Source organism: Paramormyrops kingsleyae, chromosome 4, assembly GCF_048594095.1.
Source record: "Paramormyrops kingsleyae isolate MSU_618 chromosome 4, PKINGS_0.4, whole genome shotgun sequence".
In the NCBI taxonomy this organism is placed as follows: domain Eukaryota; kingdom Metazoa; phylum Chordata; class Actinopteri; order Osteoglossiformes; family Mormyridae; genus Paramormyrops; species Paramormyrops kingsleyae.
In genome coordinates, this window is record NC_132800.1 from 29,884,149 (window position 1) to 29,911,430 (window position 27,282).

The window sequence follows — 27,282 nt, forward strand, 5'->3', positions numbered from 1 at the left end:
ATGGAAATGTATGTGCATTTTAAAGGGAGGGTCGCATCCATTTCCACCGTCCTGATCCTCCCCCCCCCCTTCCTTTCCAGGCTAGCCACACACGGGGCTTTTTTTTAATTTGGTTTTGGGTGAATGAAATGATTATTTCAGTTTTACACAGTCAGCAAGTTTTGATTTAATTTGTATGGCAAAAGATGTCTGTAGACCTGACAAAGGACTTTCAGACTTCATATGTTAATTTTATATGTCGTATTTATATGTTTTGGGTGTGTGTGTGTGTGTGTGTATATATATATATATATATATAAAATAGATATTATAAAGCTGAGTACAAGTGTCCATTGTTCCATAGCTTGCAAAGAATGGTTGGTGTTTTGACTTGATAAAAAAAATGTAAAAATCGGATAAACGTGTATTTCCGTGAGGCAGGGACCAGCCCATGGCTTCTCCAACATCACTGGAGTCAAATTTAGAGGTTCTGAGGGACTTTCCGGTGAGCAGGAGTGTCTCATGCTGGGAAAGGCTGCCAGACCGGCGGGACGTCAGACTCCTTCGTGGTCTGGACCCGGGAGGGCGCAGAACCAGCAAGGCAGAAAAGGGTGCATGTCTTAGTCATATGGGCGACTCGAATGCCCGCAGAGGTCTGGGCAGGCTGCTGGTTATCAGACTGCAAAATCAAATCTTATTGGCTACTGGGCAGACTAGTAAAATTAAGGCTGATTGGCCGTCGCAGAGCCCATGCTGGCAAGATGCCATCTACCCCGGTTTGTTAATTAAATTATTTCTCAGTCACACTTGTGTCCTTTAATTAACTACTTAACGAGACAAAGACACAAGACATCACAGATTTTTCACTATTAAAGGAAAATAATAAGCACAGTAAGATACAGGCACAGCTGATGTATAATTCCGTTTTTATTGTTTGGAGCTGTATTCAGATGAATGTAAAATGCTTAATGGCTGCCAGTTAGAAACAGGCTTTATCCCAGCCTCAGGCCAAAGGACTAATTATTGTGTCGCCTACTGTTTTGATTGGCGCTACGGAGCAGGCTGGGGCAATAAGTCAGACTGCAAAACAACAGTTTGCTTTTTAATGGTTTATGTTGAATAAATAAGAGCCATATTTGGGAATTAAGTTAAAGACTAAATTGCTTGTAGAAATGTTATTTTGCGATAGTTTATAAGGGTAAAAGGATACTGCCGTCAGAGAAAGTTGAAGTTAACGCTCCCAGTGTAGCATGATTAACCCAGTACTGAAGCAGAAACGTCAATATGTGCTCCTAATTTTTCCCAGTGTACTGTGTGTATGTTTTTCACATCATATAGACTGTTTCACATTAATGCATTTGAAGTGGAATGACCCACTAGGGAATGTTTAAATTAACACGATGAGTCACATTTTAATAACCTAAAAACAACTTTTCTTTTCTTATTCACATAACACTGATATAGGACTTAGGTCTTATATTATGTTTCTAGAGGTAATTTTGTATCATTAAGTTTTAATTTGATTAATTTATACAATGTATGCCATGACACCCAAATATTGGAATGAAAATATACAAAAAGACAAACATCTTCTAATTTTAAAATCTGATATTGGTCTTTCAATTTATATATGTGTCCTATATTTTCAGGTATGTCTTGTTGTGGCCATTATGACATCACATCCTGTGATCTGCTCCTGTCTGACATGATTGCTGTAGTTTTCTGAGATTACCTTAAAATGCTCAGAACTTCATTCCAGGCAGAATAATTAAATCACTGCACAGATACTAACAGAACTATGATGAATATATTGAAGAATTTATCCTTAAGTCCTGTAAATGTCTGAGGTCAAATAATATGTTTGTATTCAACTGTACAAAGTAAAACTGTTGAGTTTTACAAAAGTGTGATCCTGAAGGAAATGGTGACAAAAGAAACAGCATAGAAACAGAATTATATTGCCTCAGTCATTGGAAAATGTAAATAAATTCCTGGTTCTGATCTGGATCAGTTTGGGGTTTCATGTCTAATTGAACAATTTATTACTGCTGAGAGGGGCAGTTGGGGGGGGGGTGAATGCATGTGGATATGCGGGACTCAGCCGTGGGTGTTCGGCAAAATTACTAAACACACGCTAAACTTGTGGTCTTGGAAGTTAGTGCAGGAAATGCTGCAGCAGAATAAATATCTGGCAGATGAATCCTACATGCCCTCTGGCCAATTTCAAAGTATAACCTGAGATTTTGCAAGGTGAGTTTTACATTGTAAAGTGAACGAAGGAGCCTGAATTTAAAGTGGCTCCGTTTTCATGTAATACTTTATTACGCCTCCAGGGGAAAAATGAAAACCATATTGAGAAAATTATATTTTACATTTGCTAATCTTTTATTGTGCCTCAAGCTGATGCAAATCACAGGTGCTTGTTCAGACAAAGGCCCTGTGCTTATTGTGGTAACCTACACGTCATAGTATAGATGCCACGCTATTGTAAGTCAGCCTCTTCCATAAATCTAAGCTCAGTGCCTTGCCGGTAATTCAGAGGTGCTTCCCATACGTTCTGTCATGCCATCATATATCATGAGTTACACGCCAGTCTGTGTTTTTGTTGAATTATTTAAAGCCTAGACATTAGCCTAGGCTAACATTTGAGGTACACCTTTCAGATAGTGGATATACACATGACATAAAGGCACATTGTACGCAACGCAGCAACAGATAGTGAGGCTTTTTTTTTCTTTCCTGTTTTCCCGAAATTCGGCGTCGACGTTTCAAAACAAACGGAAACACTGCCGGCGGTTCACAAGCCCGAGCGCCGCGACGTGTCACGGCCAGACGGCGACGCGTGAAGCTGCGTGCGCCCCGCTCCATGCGTGCCCGTCAGCTTGAAAGGGAGAGCTGCGGATTGCAGGAGAGCGTGCAAAGCCCTGGGGACAGGGGCTGTATGGTAATGACGCGCGAGAGGATAGCGCTCACCCTCTACATCCTTATTCCCTTCTGTCATTATGGTACTTCCAAATGATCCCGTGTGCACTTTCAGGGAAACTGATCACAGCTGTAACATTCACAGTCATAAAGTTTACTGGTAAAACAAAGCCACTCAGATATTTCACTGCCTTTTTCTCTGTGCCATTTGTCTAAGTGCATCAACATTTTTCCATCCCGGTGATCTAGAATCTAGAAGTTACAGACCCCTGCATGTATACCAGAGGTACTCAGCAAAGGGGCAGTTTCTGTCCTTATCCCATCACCCTGATTAATAGGTGACTAGTAACATCTGCTGGGCCACTGCTGTTCTTGGCTGTACGTCCTGCCTTCCATCTACAAATACTCTATTGTATCTCATTCTCATACATAATGATCATTACTGCTGTTGGCACTTAATGTATATCACGGGTCTTGTATTTGTCTGTATATGGCTTGTATGTTGTGTATTGTCTATAAATTATAGATAGATTCAGAGGAATCAAAGGTAAATGTAAATGTTCATTGTCTGTGTTTTGTCTGTCTCACTTGACAGATACCATCGGCCGGAACCAAATTCCTTGTGAAATCCTTCCGGGCCTGCAGAGCCCGCCATCGCCACGCTGCCACATCCCGCCGGCGTGCACTTCCGGGCCTGCAGAGCCCGCCATCGCCACGCTGTCACATCCCACCGGCGTGCACTTCCGGGCCTGCAGAGCCCGCCATCGCCACCCTGTCACATCCCGCCGGCGTGCACTTCCGGGCCTGCAGAGCCCGCCATCGCCACGCTGCCACATCCCGCCGGCGTGCACTTCCGGGCCTGCAGAGCCCGCCATCGCCACGCTGCCACATCCCGCCGGCGTGCACTTCCGGGCCTGCAGAGCCCGCCATCGCCACGCTGCCACATCCCGCCGGCGTGCACTTCCGGGCCTGCAGAGCCCGCCATCGCCACGCTGCCACATCCCGCCGGCGTGCACTTCCGGGCCTGCAGAGCCCGCCATCGCCACGCTGTCACATCCCGCCGGCGTGCACTTCCGGGCCTGCAGAGCCCGCCATCGCCACGCTGCCACATCCCGCCGGCGTGCACTTCCGGGCCTGCAGAGCCCGCCATCGCCACGCTGCCACATCCCGCCGGCGTGCACTTCCGGGCCTGCAGAGCCCGCCATCGCCACGCTGTCACATCCCGCCGGCGTGCACTTCCGGGCCTGCAGAGCCCGCCATCGCCACGCTGTCACATCCCGCCGGCGTGCACTTCCGGGCCTGCAGAGCCCGCCATCGCCACGCTGTCACATCCCGCCGGCGTGCACTTCCGGGCCTGCAGAGCCCGCCATCGCCACGCTGTCACATCCCGCCGGCGTGCACTTCCGGGCCTGCAGAGCCCGCCATCGCCACGCTGCCACATCCCGCCGGCGTGCTCTAGGACCCTTCGCTGTCCTCCTCACTCTGCTCACTCAGGTACCTACAGGCACCGTTTTAATTTTTTTTCCTCCACAGATGAATTCTTCGCAGTATCTTGCACCGAAGGGCCTTCTAGAATGTTCTCTAGTAAGGGGGTAAGAACTCCCTGCTAGTGTGTGTCAGGCATTGTGCTGCAGTGGTGAAGGTTAGGCTCTCCGTGTGTGTAAATGAACAGGGTGCACGTTCTCCTGTATGCCGTCTAACTTGGCAAGCACGGCTCGCTATTGTGCCCTCCGGAGGACATCAACAAACATCAGCTTGTTCCTTATTGTGAGCTGGGATCAATTAGGTTGTCCTGCGCTAATTAACCCTCTAATCAATCTTATTTGTTCTCCCAGTGGAGCCCACAAAGGCTTGAGGCACGGGCTTCCAGTAAAGATCGCAGTGAAGGACGTGCTTGGGGGCCGTCACTGGCCACTTACACTGGGATGTCTCCCAGCAGTCACTCTCTCCCGGCTTCTTTCACGTGAGTCTGATGTATCGTACGCATTACGGTCATAAGCGTGTGCGGGTGACGCCATTAATATGCTAAATAAAGAAAACGCTTTTATTATCAAATTACCGCAGGTCTTTTGTCATGTCTGATAAACCACAGATTGCTAGCACACAGATACAAATTGTAAGAAACCGTCGACTGTGCTGCTACTATTGTGCTACTGTATTGAGGGGACGACGGTGTTAATTGGGGTGTAGGGAGACATAAGGTGACGTGAATGTGCTTTTAACTGGTGGGGGGGTTTGACGTTTGTGCATCAGAGCTGCCTTGGTTTGGAGCACACGCACACGTGACGCGCATTCCACGTCTTCCTGTCCGCGCTCGCGCGTTACTCCTGGGTATTGGGCTACTGGGTCCCTCGTACACTGATACCCGTCCAGCCGGGGGAGGGCCGCAGTCCACACAGGTGCCACACGCCAACGTCACTCTGTCACAACACACATATTAAACTGATCTGCAGACATACACATTTTTATTGTCAGTTGTCTGGGTGACAGATACAAATGTTGTTAAATAATAGTGACATGAACAGAAGAAAAGGCAACTTAATATCAAACAGACTTTCTATCCATTCCTCCGCTTATTCAGATCAGGTTCACTAGGACACACTATATAATTATCTATAATTACACATTTACATGTATGTCTGGGAACATATTTTTAAAAAATTCTTACATTTCATGATTTTAAAACTGAATAATTTTCTAAATAAATAAACTAACCAGAAATTAAACTAAAAGCATATTTTTTGAGTTTTGAATTTACTGTTATAGGAAATGTAAAAGTATATTTGTGTATGTCCGTCTGTTTGTGTGTATGTGTGTGTCCATCTGTGTGTGTGTCCGTCTGTGTGTGTATGTGTATGTGTGTGTCCGTCTGTGTGTGTGTGCGGTTTTCTATTTTTTGGGGGGAATAGAAACTTCTTTTGTGAGAAGGGAGCACTGACAGGATGTGTCAGGACCTCTTTGTGTGACGAGATGGGGTTCAAGAATTAAATCATTTCAAAACAGACCTTATGCATTTTGCATGAAGTGTTTTTCCGACTCCCCCATTTCTGTTCGGCGGGCGTGGAGACCGCGGACACCCACCCAAAGCCAGAGCGTCTGGCCGGCCTCGCGCTGCCACACTCCTGCCAATCTGAGGGTCCCCGAATGCTGCCGTCAGTGATTTTTATAGGAAAGAAACCCAGCGAGAAGCTGCTACTGGAATGACAGGAATAGCGATTCAGGGAGACGGCGTGGGGGCCGCAGAGCTGAGGGGGCACCGTGCCCCCGCACTCCACAAGCTTGGTGTCCGCGGAAGCGAACCCGGGCCGAGTCGTCTGTCCCTCCCTCCCTTATTTCCGAGCCTGTAATCTCTGGCCGGTGGCAGGAGTCATCGAGGTGTCTGCCTTTCCTCCGACGTTTCTCTCCTGTAAACGTGGAGACGATCCAGTCACCTTAGGAAATGCAGTCTCTACGTTATTTCACCTAGTTTGCCGAGATGAGCCCTTAAACGCGGCCCTCGCTTTCCGCTTCCCTTCTGCATTTTCTGCCTCTATCCCTATCACAGTATCTCCTAACCGTCAAATGCAACGACATGCAATCAGTCTCAGACATTATATTTTATTTAAAATATAAACAAACTGAAACCCCCGAAAAAGGCTTGACCTTTTCAGTGAATCAGCTCATCAGACGCCATAATCTAGGTTCCATTCACATATGAACCATGCAAATGTTTTGGCCATTAAAATTATCCCCTCAGCAGAAGATGCTTAACATTTTTAAGCTGTCAATAATGCACTCACGTCATAAATACACGTGTTTTATATACATTATGTACCGCAAATATTTGTTATATAAGGCAAATATTTGATATATTACACAAATTGCATTTCGGAATTCCCATTCCTTTTTCCTTAAAATATCCATCCACCCAAAATGAACAATTAAATGCATTGTTTTCAATTAATACATCCATGCATTTTCAGTGCGGTAATATCCAGGACAGGGCTGATGCTGCATTGCTCATGTCAGATCTTACGTTTGACGGCGTGTGGTTCGGCTTTAACACAGACGGGGCTGGGTGTGGCTCCCAAAGACAGCCACAACATCATCTGCTTTTCGCAGGGATCAGGAAACACCTGCTGGGCCAAGCTATCCAGCAGATGATCCAAACGTTTCTGTCTCTGCAATAACACGTTAACTTCTCAATCTGAGTATCAGTGTTTCTGCAGGTGGCCCCTTAATATGTTGTGGAAGATGTTCTCCAGGTCATTGTGGAGAACAATATTTCCTTGATGCATGTGAAAACACATTTTGTATGAGAAAACCAAATATGACCTGTACATAGATATCTTTTTTCTTAGATTCATCTAAATTTTATCATACTGGAAGCTATTAGATACTATAAAGCACATCAGCCCTTCTTATTCTGTGTGGAAGAGCTGTCATCCTCTGGATCATATGGTTGCTTTCAGGATTTCATTTGAGACTGTCCTTGGCATTATACTTAATACTGAATGAAAATGGAGAAGCTTTAATCAAAAATTTTCTAAAACTGGGCCTAGTTTCTTCTGTATCTATGGATTATTTTTGCATCTTTGAGCGCTGCACATGACGCAGGCCTGTGCCTTAGAAACACGCCGCCGTCTACCTGCCTGTCATGCGTCTCGCCGCGGAGAATGGCGGTTTGTGTGGGGAGCAGGCAGGTAGCCGCGTATCTGGGGGGGCCCCAGGCGGCGGCGAGGAAGCGGGATCTCACAGCCCTGCGGTTCCGTGTGGCCGCGTGTCAGCGAGGCGTCCGCCCTGATCTGCCCGAACTGCAACACTTTGGACCGATCTCCGTGCGAAGATCAGGCCGATTGTCTTCAGCCTTCCTCATACAGCTGCTCACATGTGTGTCCACTAATGTCCAAATTAATTGCGGTATTAATACTGGGATCTGCTGTTTTTAGTTGCCTCTTTTTCTGTTTTTCTTAGTGTTAGTCACATATAACACACTCATAAAGCATACATTTAATGACTCATCAGTATACATGACAAGGATGGACACACACAGAAATGTACAAGCTACAAATGTACACATTGCTTATTAACTTTAGGAATGTATTTCAACTATGGCCTATATAAGAAATATTACAGGACAGTATAACTATAGAATGCAAGCTTTGAATCCATTCTACCTTTCATTGGAATAGACTGATTAAAAATCATACATGTCACATGATCATTTTTACCAAAACATTAACATTATAAAAACTGATATTTTAAATATGTGTGTAATAGAACACTTCACATCTCAGGGAATTTTCAAAGATAACTTGTATTGACAAAACAACTAACCCCTGCCAGAAGCGAACAAATTAACGCACCGGAAAGCGGTAGGCTATACTTGTTAAAAGTAATTTAACTTTCATTTGGCTAACAAAGCTGAAGGTGTGTTCGGAGCCCTTTGCTGAAGCGCTGAAGGTATGTTCTCAGTTACAGTATTTCCCGGTATTAAAAGATACAAAAGAAGCTTTACGTGACGCCCCAGTAAGATTTATCTGATATTTCGCACCAGTAATGGAGTCTGTTTTTTTATCTTTTTTTTCTGATATGATAATGAACGTGAGTTTGGTCACACCGGAGTCCGTGCACATCACCATAACGAAATGAAACAGAAAGTCTTGGGAAGGGATTAACCCATGCAGGACCTGCGTCAGAAATCAGAGCATGTAAAATTTCATTCAAGGAAGAGATACGCATTTTAATCGCCGCGAAGCCTGTTTCCGTTTTTCCCCTCTGAATAAGTCCGAGGAATACAGCCGGTGTGAAATACGTCCGTCCTGCCGTATGTGCTGAGTGAGAGACTAGGCGCTGCAGTGTGAGCCGTCAGTACAGACATGCCTTACATTAAACCTCGTATTGCGATGGCAGTATCATCAGGCGCCTTTTCTGTTTCATTTTATCATGAGTACGCCTGTATCATTAGATCAGTATGAAGCCAGACGCTCGTCGCGTTTATGTAGAATATTCACATGCAGAATATGTAAATGTACATGTTACAGCAATACGTCCAATAACGTAAAAAAGTTATTTTTCATAAATCAGTAATGAAGCTAAATTAGTATGATGCTAACGTGTTTTTTCATACCTATTTTTTTTTTCAAAAGGATTATATAATGTTTCATAACCGCATATATTTTCACTGCTAAATCACAATTATATTAACAGCCAAACATTAGTACACTTTGCATCAGTTGTAAACTCTTGACATGCTTAAATGTATGTTTTCCATTACCAAAATGATTTTCCCATAATCTTGTCCTGAATACTGGCCTCGGTGTGAACGTGTGTCCTTGGAGTTCACGTGCTGCCTTTACAGTGCTGCCAAGCAGCGGAAAATTAATGTACTATATAGGGTGAGGCTCCGGTGCCATGTGTAAGTCACCAGATAGACTGCGAACAGAAAATCGGCGGGAAATACGTGCTTATTAAGTGGGATCTACTGACTCGGCACTTTATTTCCTGCGATCCATATAGTAATCAACCAAAATTATTATTTTTAATATTATCATTTAAAGACTTCCTGGTAGCGATTAAGCATCCCCCCTTCAACACAAAAAAATAAATTTCGGATAAACACGAAGAAATCACATAACACTTAAAAATACGAATATCACTAGAACCAAAATATTTTTTGACAAAAAAAATTGCCGTGAAATCATGGCGCAAACCAACTAAACTGCCCGTATGCTATGAACTACAATTTACCAAATTGCTTAACGAGTAGATTTATATGTACGGACACTTTAAAGCGCTTAACTCGGAATTAATTACAACCTACAAAATTTACTGGGGGGGAAAAACTACAAAACACAGATTAGCTGAAAAGGCATCTTTACTGTAAACCATAAATGCCAAACGGAGGTAGAGAAAACTACAGGAGCGGAGCGAAGGGACAGGTGTCAGGTGAGTGTGGCGTTTAAGTCTGTGCTACCTGGCGTGATCGAGGCCTCTGCCCATAAAACCAGCTCCGAAATAGAGCAGAGGCTCACTTTCATTTGGTTTCTTTATCAAACAAACAGATGCCCCCCGGGCAGCAAACGCGCCCAGCTTACTCGCCCTGGGGGAGCCGAGGCCTCTTTGATTCCATGTAAATTTGTACAACGCCCACTTCGGCATGTCTCCGCTTATCACCGATCCCTTTCTGTGGCTCTTCTGAAAACTCGACAATGCAACCCAAGCCGTATTAAAAACAAAACTTTGTTTAAAAACCTGACATGTAATAACCTAACTGTATTACTGTCATGCTGGATGTGTTATGGTCGCGCGTTGCGCTAAGAATACTAACTCATTGCCTTAAAAAAGCACCGGTAACGTTCTAAAGCAGGTTTGCCATGTGTGAACTGTTCTACAATTTGATCGGTAACCGAGTTTACCCATATGAATAAGTTTTATATAGATTTTCGTTTTCCTAATCGATTGGTGGGATCCAATACATCGATTAATGTTTAGTGTTTTACAAGTCCCCACTTACTCTCATATTGGATTTCAAAACGGATATTTCAGCATTAAAGGAAACATTACCGCCGCTGATGCATATTAAAAATTGTGTTCAATCAAAATAACAATAGATGCAGAGAAATACATCCGAAAAAATACGGATTTAAGCTAACGATTGTCTGTGTTTTGGTACGTTAGAAATACTAAGAGTTTTCACGATACACAGCTCTCCCAGAATTTTGATGAATACAAATGATTTTGAAATGTTAGATTTAAGTTGGTGAAATCCTCTTTAAGAGAGACAGGACCTAGACTCAAACTTATTTGCTGTTTTCTATGACCGCATCACTGCGCTGTTTTCAATGACAATGTGACAAATCAAGGCATTTTGAAAATCCTCACGTGCTTCAGGAAGGCAGAAGACGAAAGCTGTTCTCTTATATATAAAAGGTACATTTTATTTTATTTTTTTCGTTGGCGATGTTTTATGTAAAGTAAAAGGAAACTAAAAAGAATATTTGTCATTGTTACTAAATGGATATAGTACGGATGATTGCTTTACAATATATTGTTGACTTATGGAAGATGGACATTACAGCTGTTGTATTGAAATTAGTTTTTAATTAATATTTCTAGTTATTGTAGATAGCAGTTATTATTACGGGATGTCAGGATTAGAATTTCTTGTATTCCTGTTTTAAAAACGTTGTAAAAGAAGGAAGTGCTCTACAGACGGGAACAGAAACGTACGTGAAGGAAAATTCGCAATTCGTGTAAGTTGCCTCTATTATTTGATTTATTTTCAAAGCTTTGGGTTTTATGACAGCAACAGTCATAAACTCTAGGTTTCTTACACCAAAGGTAAACTTCTCAAATTAGTGGGTTGCTTTTTACAACGTAATTTTAGCGCTGTAATTATTATCGTTTTATTTTGCAAATATAACTATGTTAGGAAAAATTGTTTCATTCGGGTGTTTTGCTTCTTGTCCCGAGGTATAAGTCTATATCGCGTTTGTCGATGTCGTTGTCATCATTATTCGTTTGCCATTCCTTTATTGAGCATCTCTATAAATGCGATTTGACGCTGGCTGTTTACCTCGGCGAGGCGAGGCGAGGCGCCATGCCTATAGCACTGACCTGCTCCGACCCAGGGGGCGCTAGGCCGTTGCACTGAGCGTCGGCTGTATTCGGAAAAAAAGAATCGCGTTTAGTGTTTAGTAGTTAATTTTTTTAGACTGCTTCCTAATTCTGTTAAATAGCATTTGTTTATCAGGCACATAATTTTATTTGATTATCGTTTTACTTTACTGCAAATTTCTACAACAAATAACTTGTGCACTTGCATGCATTTAATGTGCTTTTCAGTAAAAAAAAAATATAGTTCTAAACTATGCAGTTTATATAGTAGACTACGCAAAAGGTAGCACACATCTGTATTACATTTTACGTTGTCATTTAAACACGATTTAATTTTTTAAGTATATTTTAAATGCCTTCGAAAGAACACATGCACTTGAAATAGGCTGGGGAAAATATGCAAAGCGTTTTATTTCATCGGGTACAAAACAACAACAGTCAGGTGGATATGTCTTACTGATATCCTGTGACTTGGGGTTACAAAATATAAACAGTTCAAATTTCACGCTCGGAGAGATATTTTTATCACTTGATTTTCACTGAAAAAGTAATATACTAACTGAATCTAACATCTAACATCTAACTGAAAAAGTAATATACAAATTACATCAAGCGTAATATATCGATATATATTTTTAACAATAAATATCTAAATGTAATATTTTTATTCAGAAACATCGTTCGCACAGTCCAAAGCCTACTTCATGATCCAATATTTTCATGCAACATCCGGAGTGAGTCGCCTCTCTGATGATCTTATTCCATCACAATAAAAAATAGTTTCTTATCTGTGCTCGTAGCTTTCGCGCCGTCGCTGATTCCACCGGAGCGGCGACAATATCGCGAGTAAAACTGTACGGACTGCTGACCGCTTTCGGCACAGCCTGAAATGATCGACTGCATGTAGAGTCCAGAGAAAGGCTAAGGGCGGGTCCATAGCCGCTTCTGCTGTGCCTTATCATAAGGTCCCTGAAAGAACAACTCACTCAACTCACCTTTTTTCGCAATGGAAAGACGAACCCCCCCCCCATTCATGGAAAAAAAACTCACTCACTAACACTGATAATCGCATCCTCAATTGAGACTTGCAGGGATTTTTGTTAATTTAAAAAGTTTGCTTGCACCCATAAAAAGACACGAATGAGTCTCCGTTGTTTTACCTCGGACCAGACAGTCTTAGAAAATTTTAAAGACTTTCATATGAATATTTCACACGACGTAAGTGGTTTACATTTTAGCAATGTGCTCAGTTGCAGTTTTCATACAGCACACCTGCAATTCATTTCTGAACATTTTATCTGAAAAAGGAATTGAGGCCATATTAAACACAAGAACAACAATAGATTGTATAGTTACCTGATACTGAAAATGTTAGGCCTAATAGATTAAAGTGGAATGGAAATGTCGAGTATATACGACATTTTATATTTCAGTTTTAAAAATTATCATGTTACGCAGTGTCACTGAAATCATCCTGTGGGTTTAATAGTACCCTACTTTGCAGTTCAGACCACTGCATGAACTGCCTGGTTTTACTGTAGCCAACAGTGAAATGTGTAACACGTTAATGGGAATCCCATCATTTCTAATACCTCTGGTGCATTGACGTAAACGTTTTAAAATAAAGTCGGTCCGACAACGAGATTTATTGTTAGGCTGTTTTAAAGCCTCGGACTGAACAGGTCAGAGGTGATTGCTCTTCACGTTTAGTCGTATGGTATTAAACGCAGGGGTTTGGTGAACCTCATCCTTCGCTATGATCCGGACAGGGTCAGTCGTTTTCCGGTTACTTTTATTTTAGGTCCCCGATGCTGCTGGTATCTTTTCGTTGTGCACTGTACGCATTCGTGTTTATAGAGGCAGGATTCTCAAGTGAGGATTTTTCACCGCGCATCTTTACATTTGCTAATATTTTTATGCATGTATAAACATTTCCCGGCGTCGCTTACTACTCCTATTTAAAAAGACCATAATATGTAATGAGATGCTGTTGATCATCTCGCTAATTACAACTCCTACTCTCTCTCTCTCTCTCTCTCTCCCACCCCCTCTCTCCCTCTCTCTCTCATTCCCAGAGTGCATATCGGGAATAGACACACAAAGACATGCGCACTCAACTTAATCAGCCATTTTTTTAAACAGGGCTAAAACGATAATAATTAGCAGAATAAAGACATATCGGATTTTCATTTCCTTTCCTCCCTTTTCCCAACCTCGCACAACCTAAACTGCGAGGCGGCGGTCGACACATGCTTTAATAGCCGGACCCAAAGGAACGCTTCATATTCTCATCGTTTCTGTTTAATTTTTTTCCTATAAAGTTCAAGGATTATTATTTTTTTTTGCCATTTTCCCCCCGTTTTTGTTAACTTTCGCGGTCACTGGATTTGACTTACTATAACTAAAGAAAAAAGCAGAACACGCCAGCGAGGAGACATCGAGGGGAGAGAAAGTAAGTTTTTTTTCCTCTTAACTTTATTGAGTACTTCTTGTTAAAGATAGGTCGGTATCGATCATCTTTCTGCGTTGATCCAGTTCAACCCTTGATATTCCGCTCTCTAGATCACAGCTGTTGAGTGTGATTTAGACTGCCGATAACATTATATCGGTTTAAGGTCTTTGAACTATTAAATACGAGTTTTATTTATTCTAAAGGAATAAGGAATCATTGGCAAAGGTACTTTACATAGTCTAAGTAAGCGAATTATGCAAGTTTATTCGAGTTTCAGGGTTCTATTTGTATATTATGCCCACGAAAGAATTGCATCCCAAAAGAAGCGGTGTGTCAGTATTTTATTACTGGAATAATAAAGACCGATTATATATGAAATTAAACGAAATTAGTAAGGCAGCGTTGGGCACTTGACCCGATGCAGAGTCATAAACATCAAGTGGCACGCAGTAAAGCTAACAGGGTGAATTCATGGGAGCTTAGGATGACAGCCTGTCTCCTGCCGTGTATTAAGCGGTATGCTGTACTTTAAAATTAACGTTTAACGCTACTGCGCTTAATCTGTAAAGGAGCGGCAGCGACAAGAAGGAAAATAATGATAATAATAAGGGCATCCTGTGAGAAAATCCTCGGAAAAGAAATATTAGATACTGTGTTGAAATGGTGATCTCGTGCTGCTGGATGTCGGGGCTTCGGTTGTTACCTGGTCGTCTTTACGGTTCTTTGGGTGACAGTATATCCGACAGTAGTGTCTGGTCGCTGGGTTAGAGACCAGCTCCGGGAGGATTACGAAGAGGCTAAATGGATGTTTTTGTAGGCACGGCAGTGCGAAACTTTACGCTGGAAATCCTCCGGTTATTCGACCGGCTCTATCTGCTGTAATCTCCATTTTCCAAACGCTTCGTTCTTGTCTTTAGTTGCTGAAACGCAGCCCGACCTCTATCTCCCAACGGTGCGATGCCATTATCATTTATTTTTTATTTTTTTGTTTTGTTTTGATTCACTTGATGGAAAGAGAGCCTGGAAATTGCGGCGGCTGTGCTGCCTTTTAGGCTGCTGGCCGTTTGTATGAAGCCGGGCTCCGGCGTGAGAGCCGCAGTGACAGCGGCATCGATCGCCCGCATTAGGGGCCAGTAGCGGAGCGTAGCCGCGCTCCGGGTGTGTAGCGTGCTGTGTAGCTGGGAGTATAGCGGAGTGTAGTGGGGTGTGTAGCCAGGAGTATGGCGGTGTGTAGCCGGGAGTATAGCGGAGTGTATTGGGTTGTGTGGCCCTGAGTATAGCGGAGTGTAGTGGGGTGTGTAGCCGGGAGTATAGCGGAGTGTAGTGGGGTGTGTAGCCCGGAGTGTAGTGGGGTGTGTAGCCCGGAGTATAGTGGGGTGTCTAGCGGTCTGGGTCTCACTGTTTTCTCGCGCCCCTTTCAAGTAATTTTCTAATGCATTGTACATTAATAATACAATATGTATACATTTATTTTTTTCTAATTTAGACAAAGTTCTTGGAGAATGATTTGTAGTTGTACAGTACAAAATTGTACTAATTGTACTAAAAAGCACAATTTAAAGTACGTTTTTCACAAACGTTTGAAGAACATTTTCTCGTTAGGCCTACAACAATTCATATTTTTACCATTATGCGCCGTAGTATTTTATGTCATCGTTTTTATTGTACTTTAAAGTTATTATTTTGAGTAAAAATTAATTCGGGTTGATTTCTACATTTGCAAGTGAAGGCAAAGAAACATTAACTTTCTGTGGAATAAAATGATTAGTTCTGTGGCACTGCGTTGTTTAAGCTGTGTTACCGGCCATTTTCATGGTAATTCACGTTGTATTTATGAATATGTATTAATACGGTTTTGGATGGTCTGTGTTCACAGTTAACCAGATAATTCGGTTAATTCAGTTAGGCCTATTAAATTATTCAAATGCGGTTAGCTCTATTTTCCTGTTTTGCGACAATATATTTAACTGCAAAGGCAAGCAGTGAAGAATAATGTATCTCATAAATATAAGGAGGAAAACCCTTAATAACTCCAGAGATTCAGACGTACTCTACTCTGCTGGCTGAGGGATCTCCAGAGGTCCACCGTATGTCATTTCCATGAAGCTAAATTGCTCTCTGCCAGTATGATATTAATGTGGAAATCAATATTTCAGAGCTTAAATTCCCCTCCTTAATTTTCTTATGGTTTATACCTCGGGTCTCAAATCGGATAGAGAGAAGCCGTTACTCTGCAGTGGGATTTGTGTTCCCCCCCCAGTGTTAATTCCTAAGGGGTCCCAGTCAGGCTGTTATGTTTGAATGCTAAGGAAACGTCTTTGTGCAGATACTCTATCCTGTGTATCCATGTGAACATTTTAAAAACATGTCCCCTTACTACAAATAATTAATAAATAAATAAAAATTACAATTCATGCTCTCCCTCCTCCTGTCACGTTTTGTCTGTCACCCAGCTGTGTAGGTTACCCATGTGTGTGTGTGTGTGTATGTATTTTATATATATATATATATATATATACATACATATATATATATATATACATATATATATATATATATATATATATATATATATATATATATATATATATATAATGAATTGTGTGACAAATACTCTAGCACAGTATCAGTAATAACTACAGATCTGTTTTTAAGGAGCCGGGACATTGTAGCATGAGCCAGCTTTACACAGTATTAATCATTAACAGCTTTCTCCTGTGTAGACATGTAGACATTGTATTGCGAGTGTAAATTAGGCCGGCTATCTGCCGTAACCTGGTCTCGTCAGAACGTCCTTACGGAGGCAGCCTTACGCAGAATGCATGTTCTCTGCTTAAAGATTCTGCTCCGACTCAGTGTATTAATACTGAACGATTCCAACTGGCCGGCGAGTTCAGCCGCTGCACTCTTTGTTATGAACTCGCGTTGATATTTTTGGTGTCGTTGCTGTTTATAGTTCTGTGTTTTTGGCCTAAAAACCCTGGCATTCTTAGTAGTAATAAGTAGAAGAATATATTTGGTATTTTTATGGGTTCTATTTGTGCGTGTATTTGTTTTTTTGTTAAAAAACGAATTGCGGACAGGATTTATTTATTTTTTTCTCCCTTTTTGTCTTGATAAACTCAGCTGGACACGGCAAGAGTGAGTTTGCATCAGTGTGAGATGTCAGTCAGATCTGCCTAAGCCACAGGATTAGGGCTCAGGGTTTGATGAAGAAAGTCGCTTCTTTAAACGAAGGTTTTATACACAGGCCCTTACAAATGGTGTCAGGCCTTAAACGGAGCCCGCCAGCTGCTAGGACTTGAACCTGTCTGGCAATCAAAGTATTGAACCGAAACCGAGTTTGAGGATTGATTATCATTTACGGCTCGCCATGCTCAGAGCTGGGGGCATTTGATCCCCTGTAAATTAAACTTGACCGCGCCGGAGGTTCCAGAGCGTGTCCGTGAGCTGCGGACTAGTGGCTGAAAGATGAGGAGTCGAGCGGGGGCTTAATGCCTCGCTTCGGGATGGCCGGGGAGGGGGGGGTGGGATGTCACTTCGGTGCGCGGTCGGTTCCTCCTTTTGCTGGCAAGGGTTAAAGATTTGGACGGGGCTCAAAGCGCCCAGACAGAGTGTATTCGAACATGCACGAGCTTCACACAATTAGTACTTAATTATATTAACATATGCAAATGGGCCGCCTGCGGGAGATTTCGGTTGGGTGGGATCAGCTGGGCCGCGGGAAGCCCATTGTTTCGGCGCAAAACGACGGTCTCGAGTCGGACTGTGGAAAACTCATAACAAGACATCTCATTTAGCCATCCACACCATAGCAACATTTCATTAGTTTCCATGGCGACCCCTTTTAATTGTGCTGACTAATGTCCCCCGGCCGTCGCGCGGCCCGAAAAATGCTAGCGCGGCGCAGCTAATCCCCCTCGCGGTGACACATGCTTGTACATATCTCCCATTGTGTCGCTGTCTCGTTTGCTGTGACTCCTCGTTACGCTCTCGGCCAATCCCGTCTCCCTCTGAGGCTCTGTGGTATCATCTCCTTCAAAGGAATTCTTTTATCGTTTGTTTCTGATTAATAGGCCCGATTGGCCCCATTCTGTTCAGCCTCTTGTAAAGGGAAGGTCAGCTCTGTTGTCTAAAAAAAAAAAAAAAAGTGTTTCCACAGCAACTCGGGCATTTTTTCCCTCCTCCGCCTGTTGGCCTATTAAGTCTCGGCCTAAGCAGACCTGGCAGGCCTCGGCCACATACTCCTTCCGATAATCTCTGGTTTCCTTCGGGCAGAATCAGTGAACCCCAAAGAAATGCTAATATGTCTGTGACAGCCGTGTTTTTTTATTTATTTATTTATTTTTTGACAAAACGTCAACGGATACCGCTGCCTTTCATCGGCGGGAACGGCAGTTTATGCGAGTGTGAAAGCGTCAGAAACGGATTAGCATTTTTTTGCATAATCAAACGGCGCTGAATGGAGATGGCCGCGGCCTGCTGAATGGGCGAGATTAAAGAGCAGAGCGGCATGCTGCCTTTCCCTTTATTTTATGCGATGCCTTTCCCATATGTGTCGAACTTCAGGGAACTAACATTTCCCCATAACCTCGCTGTCCGAAGTGACCCAGCATTTCAGTGTCGCGTGAGGGAATGTGTTTTAAATTGTCCGTGCATGAGACCAGATTAAAGCGGGGTCAGACGGGTTCGGCGATGATATCAAGCCGACGGGGAACGTTTTCGTCTAAAGAGCAAATCGTGAAATTGACAGGTTTAAACATTGAGAATTGAACACATTGTTTTTTTTATTTAAAACTTTGCGGCGTATTGGGATGAGACTTAAAGCTATCAGTCCGGGGAACTTTAGCAGAAATGCAGGAGCAGCCCATGGGAGAGATGTCACTGGCTGGTCGTATGGGAGGCTAACCAAGGTCCACAGAGTGTTTTCATTAGATGGGGTATCATGTCGCCGGCCTTCTGCGGGCTGGAGCCCAGCTTCTCATCCCAGGAGGCACTGTTTCAGGAGAGTGACGGTGCCTTTTGTTTTAATCTTATGCCCATCTGGGCCTCTGCCAGCGTGGGACAGGAAGTGAGGGTGAGGTTGTAGCGACGGTCCAGAGCGAGTGTCTGTTGGCAGCTTCTGCCTCGCCACTCCGGCCTCCTCAACCGTCCGCGCTGGTGTTCGCAGCTTCTGCCTTGCCACTCCGGCCTCTTCAACCGTCCGCGCTGGTGTTCGCAGCTTCTGCCTCGCCACTCCGGCCTCTGCATCCGTCCGCGCTGGTGTTTGCAGCTTCTGCCTCGCCACTCCGGCCTCTGCATCCGTCCGCGCTGGTGTTTGCAGCTTCTGCCTCGCCACTCCGGCCTCTGCATCCGTCCGCGCTGGTGTTGGCAGCTTCTGCCTCACCTCGCCACCTCCAACCTCTGCCCTCGAGTCATGAGCTCCCGAAGCTCGAGCTCCCATTCATCCATCCATCTTCGGACTGACTGGAGCCGGTCTCCAGGTCATTCTGTTTTTACCTTCAAATTCTGTATTATTCTAGTGCCCTGTAGTTTACTGTTTTAAATGGGGGAAATTGGGAATATTTGCAAAAACCTGAGTGTGTTGGTGGTAATATACTGCGCAGTAATGCTAGTTCATGTCATGGCCGATGGAGAGCTTCAGACCTCTGTAGTGCTTTGTGAAAACAGCCAGGCCCTGAGAGTCTCTCTGTGTGAGTCTGCCCGACTTAATCTGGCTTCGTGGCCTCGTCCCCTCGCTGTTATGCTGGGGGGTGGCGGAGGGTCGCTCCAGGGTCTCCCGCAGTAGTATTTGGGCCTGCTTTGGCCCGTGGGAAGCTCAGGGAGACCCAGCCCGAACCTCTGAGGGCAGTTCATCCCCGTAGGGGGGGGGACAGGATTCGTCACCATTGGCAGAGACGGAAACGGTGCGTGTGATTCTGACCTTTCTCCTAAAAAAAGCTGCAGCTTTAATTTCGGTTAATATTGTCTTTGTATCTTTAAAATAGCTGCAATGTCATAGTTTTATTTGTTGTAATATTCATTACAAATAAAACATGTCATAGATTTATTTTGATCTTCAGATGCGCAGAGTGGATTTGAAAACTGAAAGGCAACATGTTTTATCAGCAGTATAATAATATAAGCTGAACCCTCTGTGTTGTGGTGCTGTTCATTATTTATATTTAATTTTATTTTGAAGAGCCCCTGATTTGAAGCCTTGGCACTTGACATCTGATTTGGATCTGTGAGCCGGCGGGGGGGTCGACTGAAAATAGGGGTGTGATGAAGTAGCTCTTGAAGTTACGGCCGTGTCACAGAAAACATGCCACCCCACGGTTACTGTGGCCCCGTAACAGCGGCGCCTGACATGGCGACACAGAGAGAGGGCACACTCTCCGCCAGCAGGATGGCACAGCGGGCGCTGGAGCCATGCTGTCAGTATCGCTAAGGTCGACAGGGGACCCTCGAATAAAGGCCACTTTTATTGGGTGGGCAGCTTTGATTGGTGTCTGCGATTGGCTGTTGTGAACATGCCCGGAAATCGTCAATGAAACTGGCAAAATGGTTCGGCACCCAGCCCGCAGGTGTGTGTGCGTAACTACATGTCTGACCCGTCGCTTGAAGTTGGGATCGCGACGAGGGCACGTAAACACAGGGAGACGATTAAATATTCATGGCCGTCGCTTTTTAAACAAACTGCCGAACCGGGAGCGCGGCGCGTTGGAATGAGGAAGCGCCATTAAGGGCCACGCGTGAGGGACTGGGAGATTAATGCGACGGAGACGGCGGCTGGCGGCCAGCAGGCCGGGCTGCTCCATAGGCGCTCTGGCTTAGTCCCCTGAGAAGTGTTTAGGTTACGCCAGCTTTCTCACGTCCTGCCCGTTCGGGCCCCCACCCGACGCGCGATATCTTCTAGCTGTGCCCGGGACGGGCAAATGAGACCCACCCCCCCCGTTTCCTGTAAATTCAGATTTGCTGAGAGTGATATTACGACGCATGCTGTCTTGGTTGTGTGTGCGTGGGTAATTTTTCCTTGGGTGAAACAAGTCATGACAGGGTTACGGGGGCCAGAAACTCCGACAGCTGGGAGAGCGAAGGCGAAAGAGGAAATTTGTTTTGTCTGTCGTTTGCTTTTAGAATTTCCCAGTAGCTTTTCCGTTCAGGAATGCGCTTCACACTAATTAGTATTCCAGTCGCTTTGTAAGTGGTTATTAGTAAGGATTCAGGTTGGAAGCAACACTTCAGGGAGATATTCATATATATAACATATATATATATATATATATATATATTTTTATGGGCTTATAACAGATTGGTTCCCTGAGATTCAGTTTGACGTGCTTTGGAAATCGTCCTCTGCACCTCCTCCTTGGGTTTGAACATTACTAACATTATCGGAATGTCTCGGAGAGTGTCTGTCCTGTGATTATGTTTATAGTGATAATGGAAGGATAGCTGGCTGTAAAACTTGCCTGTTATTTTCCTTTCTTTCTCTTCTGTTACGTTCTTCTCTGGAATGTGGACACAGGGAAGGCTGGAATTACAGGCTGAGGCCTGAAGTGTCCCCGAAACGCAAAGCGAGGACCTCTTCCTGCCTCCGCTGGAAGTGTATGTCAGAAATGGCACTACAGGCATCGCTTGGATGTTACGTAATAGTGCCTTTTGTAGTTAATGTCTAATATTCAATATATTTCAGAAATTAATATTAATATGCTGTGGTGCCACTTTGGCAGTATTTTATCACGCCACTGTCATTTGTAGAGGAGGTTTGTGTGTTTTGTTGTTTCTGTAGGTGTTGAACACACGTCATGACCTAGGACTGCCCTCAAAACACATCTCATTTCGTTTTTTCAAAACGAAAGCTGATGTCTGTGGCACTTCTAGCTAAAACGTCCGGCCTTTTTGTTCGAGTTCGTGTCGCTAATCATCTCCTTCAGGTATATGGAAGGAGCGTCTGTTATCTGCCGCGTGGGAGACGTTGGCACCGGAAACTTGTCACAGCGGGGGAGAGAAACTCACGTGCACACATGCACACAAAATGGAAGTTTTGTTTCGCAAAAGATACGGCCAATCCCATCTGGGTGGTACGCCTTCCTGACTGCAGGCTCCGGATTAATTTAGTACAGGGAAATCAAAAGGAATTGACTGTGATCATTTTCACTAATCCTACTTTCCAAAGGCTCCACAAAGGATGATTAGGAAACATGAGACACGGGCTGTTTGCACCTCTGCTTTTTAACACACTGTTGAGAGGCTGCAGTTACATGCTTCTGCAGATGTAAGACGCACAGCCGGGAAAGAGGAGACGGCCTGACGCAGTCAGCAGCAACGTGCTCTTTAAAGCAGCTGAAGACGGGGCCGGAGTTTGTCGGTCCGCCTGTCGGAAACGTGCATGAAATCTGCGAACGGTTCTCAAATCGTATTGTTGATTGGTCTGTTGGTGGTGGTGGGGAGGGGGGGGGGGTTGAGGCCTGCGGGCACAGCTCCGGCCTTGTTAGTTGGGCGGCCCTGTTCCTAAGGAAATGGACAGAGTCGGACAGGAAGTGGGCGCCAGGGGAGCGGGCGGCGGGTGTCGAGGAGCGGGTGTGCGTGATGGCTGGTATGACACAGTAGCCGGCGCGGCTGCCAGGCCCTCTGGCTCAGGAAGGCGAGGGCGCGATTTTCACCAAAAGCTGCTCCCTGCCCCTCATGCCGGGTCTTGCCGTAATTAACACATTAATTTATACCTTTAACGTTCCAGCAATCTTTGGTGCCAGAGCCGGAACTTAAGAAGCAGCGATTTGAGAAGAGTAGCGAATCCTCTGTCCCTGACACAAAACAAACAGGCTCTTGTTCGGTATCTTGTCAGTGTCTCTTTGTCACTTCTTTCCCCCCCCCTGCGTCCTCGGCCACTGTCCTGTCTCACACTCATAACGCTGCCCTTTCCTGTCGTCCCTAAAACACACACCTTTTATTTTCTGCTGGCGGGTCTCAGTTTCAGACTTAATTACACTCTGCCCCCACGGCCGGTCTGACGGTCCCGCGAGAGGCGGTCATGCCTTCTTTCGGGGTGCTTCTCCTTAATCCCCCCGTCCCGTCCCGGCCCGTGGAGGAGCTGTAACAGAAGAATCCTGAATCAGCCGCAGGAAGCTCCGCGCTGCTTAATGCAGCATAATTGTCTGGGCATAGACGGCCTTTGTTTGTGTGGCTCCCCTTTGAATCGCAGCGTAATTAACTTCAGAGTGTTTCCAGATTGTCCACGGAGGGAGAAACTCTGGCGTTTCGGTCTTAAATTGAAAGAGGCGTGTAATATTACATACCTGACGAGGGGACTCTGGTCGGGGGGCATTACTGCCGCAGATGCTGCTGATTGGGGGGTGGGGGGGGGGGGGGGGGGGGAATTATGGGCTAGCTTTAATTAGCCTCTTTTTACATGACCGTGTATCCATGCCCTCCGGCGAGGTTCAAGGGTATGATACTTTGTGGGCAACGTGTGAGCTCCCAGCGTCAGTCTGTTCCCCTGTTTTCGTTAAAAAAAAAGAAGAAAAAAATCTTAGTAGGCAGTTAAAGGAAAACAGCCCATTTTGTGGAAAAGGCAATTTGTACGACAGAATTCCTGAACCAAATGAACCTCTTCCTTGAATAGGGCCACCACACCCAATTGTAATGATATGGTGTCTGCAGAAAATTAGGGCCCAGAAACTCGTTTGTGGCACCAGAGAGATTTTCATCTTCTGCATCTACTGTTACACCTCTGGGCACAAAGGGGTCAGTGAGAATCCCAGAAAAAAAAAAGAGAAAAAAAATCCAGCATTACCCCCCCACCCCCAATCTCTTTTCTCCCTGCCTTTTGACAATAAAGAATTAAACCCGGGTGAGTCCTGGAAAGCGCTTCATGTCTGGATAATACCTTTTTCATCAGGCTGCTCTGCATGGCAACAAATAAACAAGTATAATTACACCTGGGAGGGTCCATTGAGCGCTGTGCCGGGATTAGGTGCTGGTGGCTCCTGCATGGGGCCCTTGCCTTTGTCTTTGCCTAACTCGCTGTGACGTGCCGGCAGTGCGCTTTGTGCCCAGGCGGGCGACGGCCTTTCAGGAGCATGACAGAGTTCAAGGGGAGCCGTTTTATCTCCCCTCCCCCGCCACTCACAGCACGGGCCACCTTAAAAACTCACGGCCCACTCCAGGCCTGTGTGTGTGTAACTCTTAACCTGAATGGGGCAGAGAGAGAGTGCGGGCCGGGGGGAGGGGGGAGGAGGATGTCAGAGGGGGGACAGCCCCTTTCGGAGAAAATAAATAAAACTGCCTCTTCTTTTTTTTTTTCCCCGAAAGCACTCAGAAAAGGCAGTGCTTTCTGCTGTCCTGTCCAGAAGCCACATAGCAGCCAGTATCTGAGGAATGTGGAGGACGGGCTAGATAAGCTTAATTAAAAAAGAAACAGATATGTCTGTGTCTGTGAGGGTGAGAGACAGACGTGGTTACCTTGGAATTAGTGCCATTAAATTTAAATGCTACAGTGACGCAGTCGGGGCGGGGGGGGCAGTGATGAGTCTGCCTTCCTAGTGAAGCACACCAGCTGGCCTGTTGTTCAGCTGGTGGGCGGGAACTCAATGACCCCTACCTTCCTAGTGAAGCACACAAGCAGGCCTGCTGTTCAGCTGTGGGAGGATGATGAGCCTCCCTTCCTAGTGAAGCACACAAGCAGGCCTGCTGTTCAGCTGTGGGAGGGTGATGAGCCTCCCTTCCTAGTGAAGCACACGAGCAGGTCTGTTGCTCAGCTGTGGGAGGAGGACCACGATGAGCTTCCCTCCCTTCCTAGTGAAGCACACGAGCAGGTCTGTTGCTCAGCTGTGGGAGGGGGACCACGATGAGCTTCCCTCCCTTCCTAGTGAAGCACACGAGCAGGTCTGTTGCTCAGCTGTGGGAGGGGGACCACGATGAGCTTCCCTCCCTTCCTAGTGAAGCACACGAGCAGGTCTGTTGCTCAGCTGTGGGAGGGGGACCACGATGAGCTTCCCTCCCTTCCTAGTGAAGCACACGAGCAGGTCTGTTGCTCAGCTGTGGGAGGGGGACCACGATGAGCTTCCCTCCCTTCCTAGTGAAGCACACGAGCAGGTCTGTTGCTCAGCTGTGGGAGGGGGACCACGATGAGCTTCCCTTCCTTGTAGCATTATGGCAGGTATTTATCTGGTCCCACTTCACACTCTTAAGTTTTATATATGTATTTCACAGTTATATGTATTTTTTTAAAACTGAAGGACAGCATCAAATCACATAAAGTCCAGTCAAACAACTAAAAATGCCAAAAAGTCTTGTATTTTGTTTGGTTACTTATGGTTAAGGTTAGGGCTGGGTAGGGGTTAAGGTTGCCATGTTGGGATTAGAGTCTTCCCCATAGAAATGAAGGGAGAGTCCCCACAAAAGGTATGCATATATATTCATGTGTGCTTGCAAAATCCCAAGATGTCATCACTTAGGTTTTTGCCCATTCATCGGCTGGCCAGGGAGAGTGAGGGTCAGTGAGACACAGAGCTGCTCTGTAGGAATCCCACGCCAGTCGAGAGCGTGTGTAGGGTGTTCCAGGGCATCCGTCAGACACCATGGTTTAACCAGAGTTTCGGGGCATCTGTCTCCTCCTTCCAAAAGTTGATGTGTTAATGTTTTGACTTGAAGAGTGTGGTTTCTGTCGCAGGTAATGCAGTTGTGGAGCAAGTGTGTCTTGAATTTTGTATTGAGATCCCACAGCCACGTTTGAGTCTCTATCTGAGGGCTAATGGACATGCCTCCATGTGACCATACCCCCCTTCTCTGCATAAGTAGCCACGCCCCTTCCCCCTCCCACTCATGGGTAGCCACACCCCTTTCCCCTCCATTAGTGGCCGTGGCCCTCTCCTTTAGCCAGCTATGGTTTTATTCAATTAGAGAAGGAAAAAATTGTAGCTATTCCTCAAATTAATGAAAAACAACTTTTCGATTGTGCTGTTTAACCAAGGATTGCTTCTGGTTAATGATCATCAGAAGGCCGAACCGGTAAATACCATGGTGTCGATAAGAATGCATTTACCTTTCATATTTACAACTTTAGCTGATGCTTTTGTCCAAAGTAAACGACACAATACAAACATGTGCTATCAAGGAGTCGACTTGGCAGAAGCGCAGCTAGACTGAGCTTCCAGTGACTGTCCAGGTCCTGCTGTGAGCAGTACAGGAGCAGGAGCTACACAGCACCTTCTAATACCCTTTGTAGGTTGCGTTCTTCAAAGATCAAATAGAAAGCATCGTCAAGTGGTCTGGCCTCTGGATAATGTCCTATTTACATTACCAGCTGCTCCTGTCGCAGGAGTGGCCAATCTTATCCGCAAAGGGCCGGTGTGTGTGCGGGTTTTCACTGCAACTCCCTAATTAGATTACTAATTAGAGGACTGATTGGCTGAGGAGTCCTCACACCTGGGTTTGAACAGCTGACCTAAATGTTATCCTAAAAACCTGCACACACACTGGACCTTTGTGCATAAGATTGCCCACCCCTGTCCTATCGCCTAGCCGGGACACGCCCACTTTACCTCTGTGCAAAGAATCCTGGGATGTGTTGGGCTGCGACGGATCCATCCTCGCAGCTCTGCTGAAGGAGAACACATTTCTAGTCTGCATTTGAGAAAGCCTTCGAAATGGGACGGCCCTGTCGCCCCGCTGTGACGGATTCGGGCTTTGAATGCAGCCTCAGGAAGGTGCAGCCCCTCAAACTCAGATGGTGCCTTTCCAAGCGCTGCCTGCAGCTTGTGTTTATTATATCAATCCAGCTTAATTTCTGGTGTTGGTTTCAGTCCTCCGATGCCTGTTAGAGGTCCTGAAGGCTTGGGCTCCTGCTGTTGGCCGGTGTTGTCCCTCTGCAGATGGGGGGGGCCCGTCCCCGTTTGCCCTTGCTGGAAGCGCCTTAACCGGAAGGCCGAGATCCTCTGTCACCTCTGACACAGCGCAGCTGCCCCCCCACCCCCCGCATCGCTTTGGGATAAATGCTCTGCAGCTGGCTGAAAATGTGTAGGATCTCCATGGCCACTGGGCCGCCATCCCGTGGTGGTCAGCGTCAGGCCTCCTGTGCTGGTGGTACCGCCGCTGCATTCGGGACGCCGCGGACCTTTTTTTTTTTCTTCTTTCTGGGTGACGCTCTGCCCTTTGTCTTCCTCCTCTGGGGTGTAAGTGAGTGCGGTAATTAAGCCGGACTGCTCTCCGTGCCGTGCGGGGTCCGAGCGTGGGACAGAATCGTAATTAGAGGCACTTAATAAAGACCCACTGGGAACCTCAGAGACATGTCCGGGGGACGATGTGAGGTAAGCTGATTTACTTGGTGCCACGGCAACCGTCGGTCG

General features: G+C 45.4%; 1 protein-coding gene and 1 long non-coding RNA gene across 4 annotated transcripts in view; one reads left to right on the forward strand and one right to left on the reverse strand.

Moving 5' to 3' along the window:
* Window positions 1-5,349: 5,349 nt before the first annotated feature.
* LOC140588813 (uncharacterized) lies at window positions 5,350-12,542 on the reverse strand. The gene is made up of 3 exons (XR_011990010.1): window positions 12,201-12,542; window positions 11,459-11,543; window positions 5,350-6,305 (listed from the first exon to the last, which is right to left on the reverse strand). It is a non-coding gene; the product is annotated as an uncharacterized lncRNA (long non-coding RNA).
* LOC111834199 (zinc finger homeobox protein 4-like) overlaps window positions 10,606-27,282 on the forward strand; it is a 71,031-nt gene continuing 54,354 nt past the window's right edge. For 2 of the 3 annotated variants that reach the window (XM_023793235.2, XM_023793236.2), the window contains exons 1-2: window positions 10,606-10,812; window positions 13,575-13,951. The gene's annotated coding sequence lies outside the window, so the exon portion shown is untranslated. The remainder of the gene's footprint in view (window positions 10,813-13,574; window positions 13,952-27,282) is intronic. The other variant, XM_072711084.1, reaches the window with a different exon arrangement.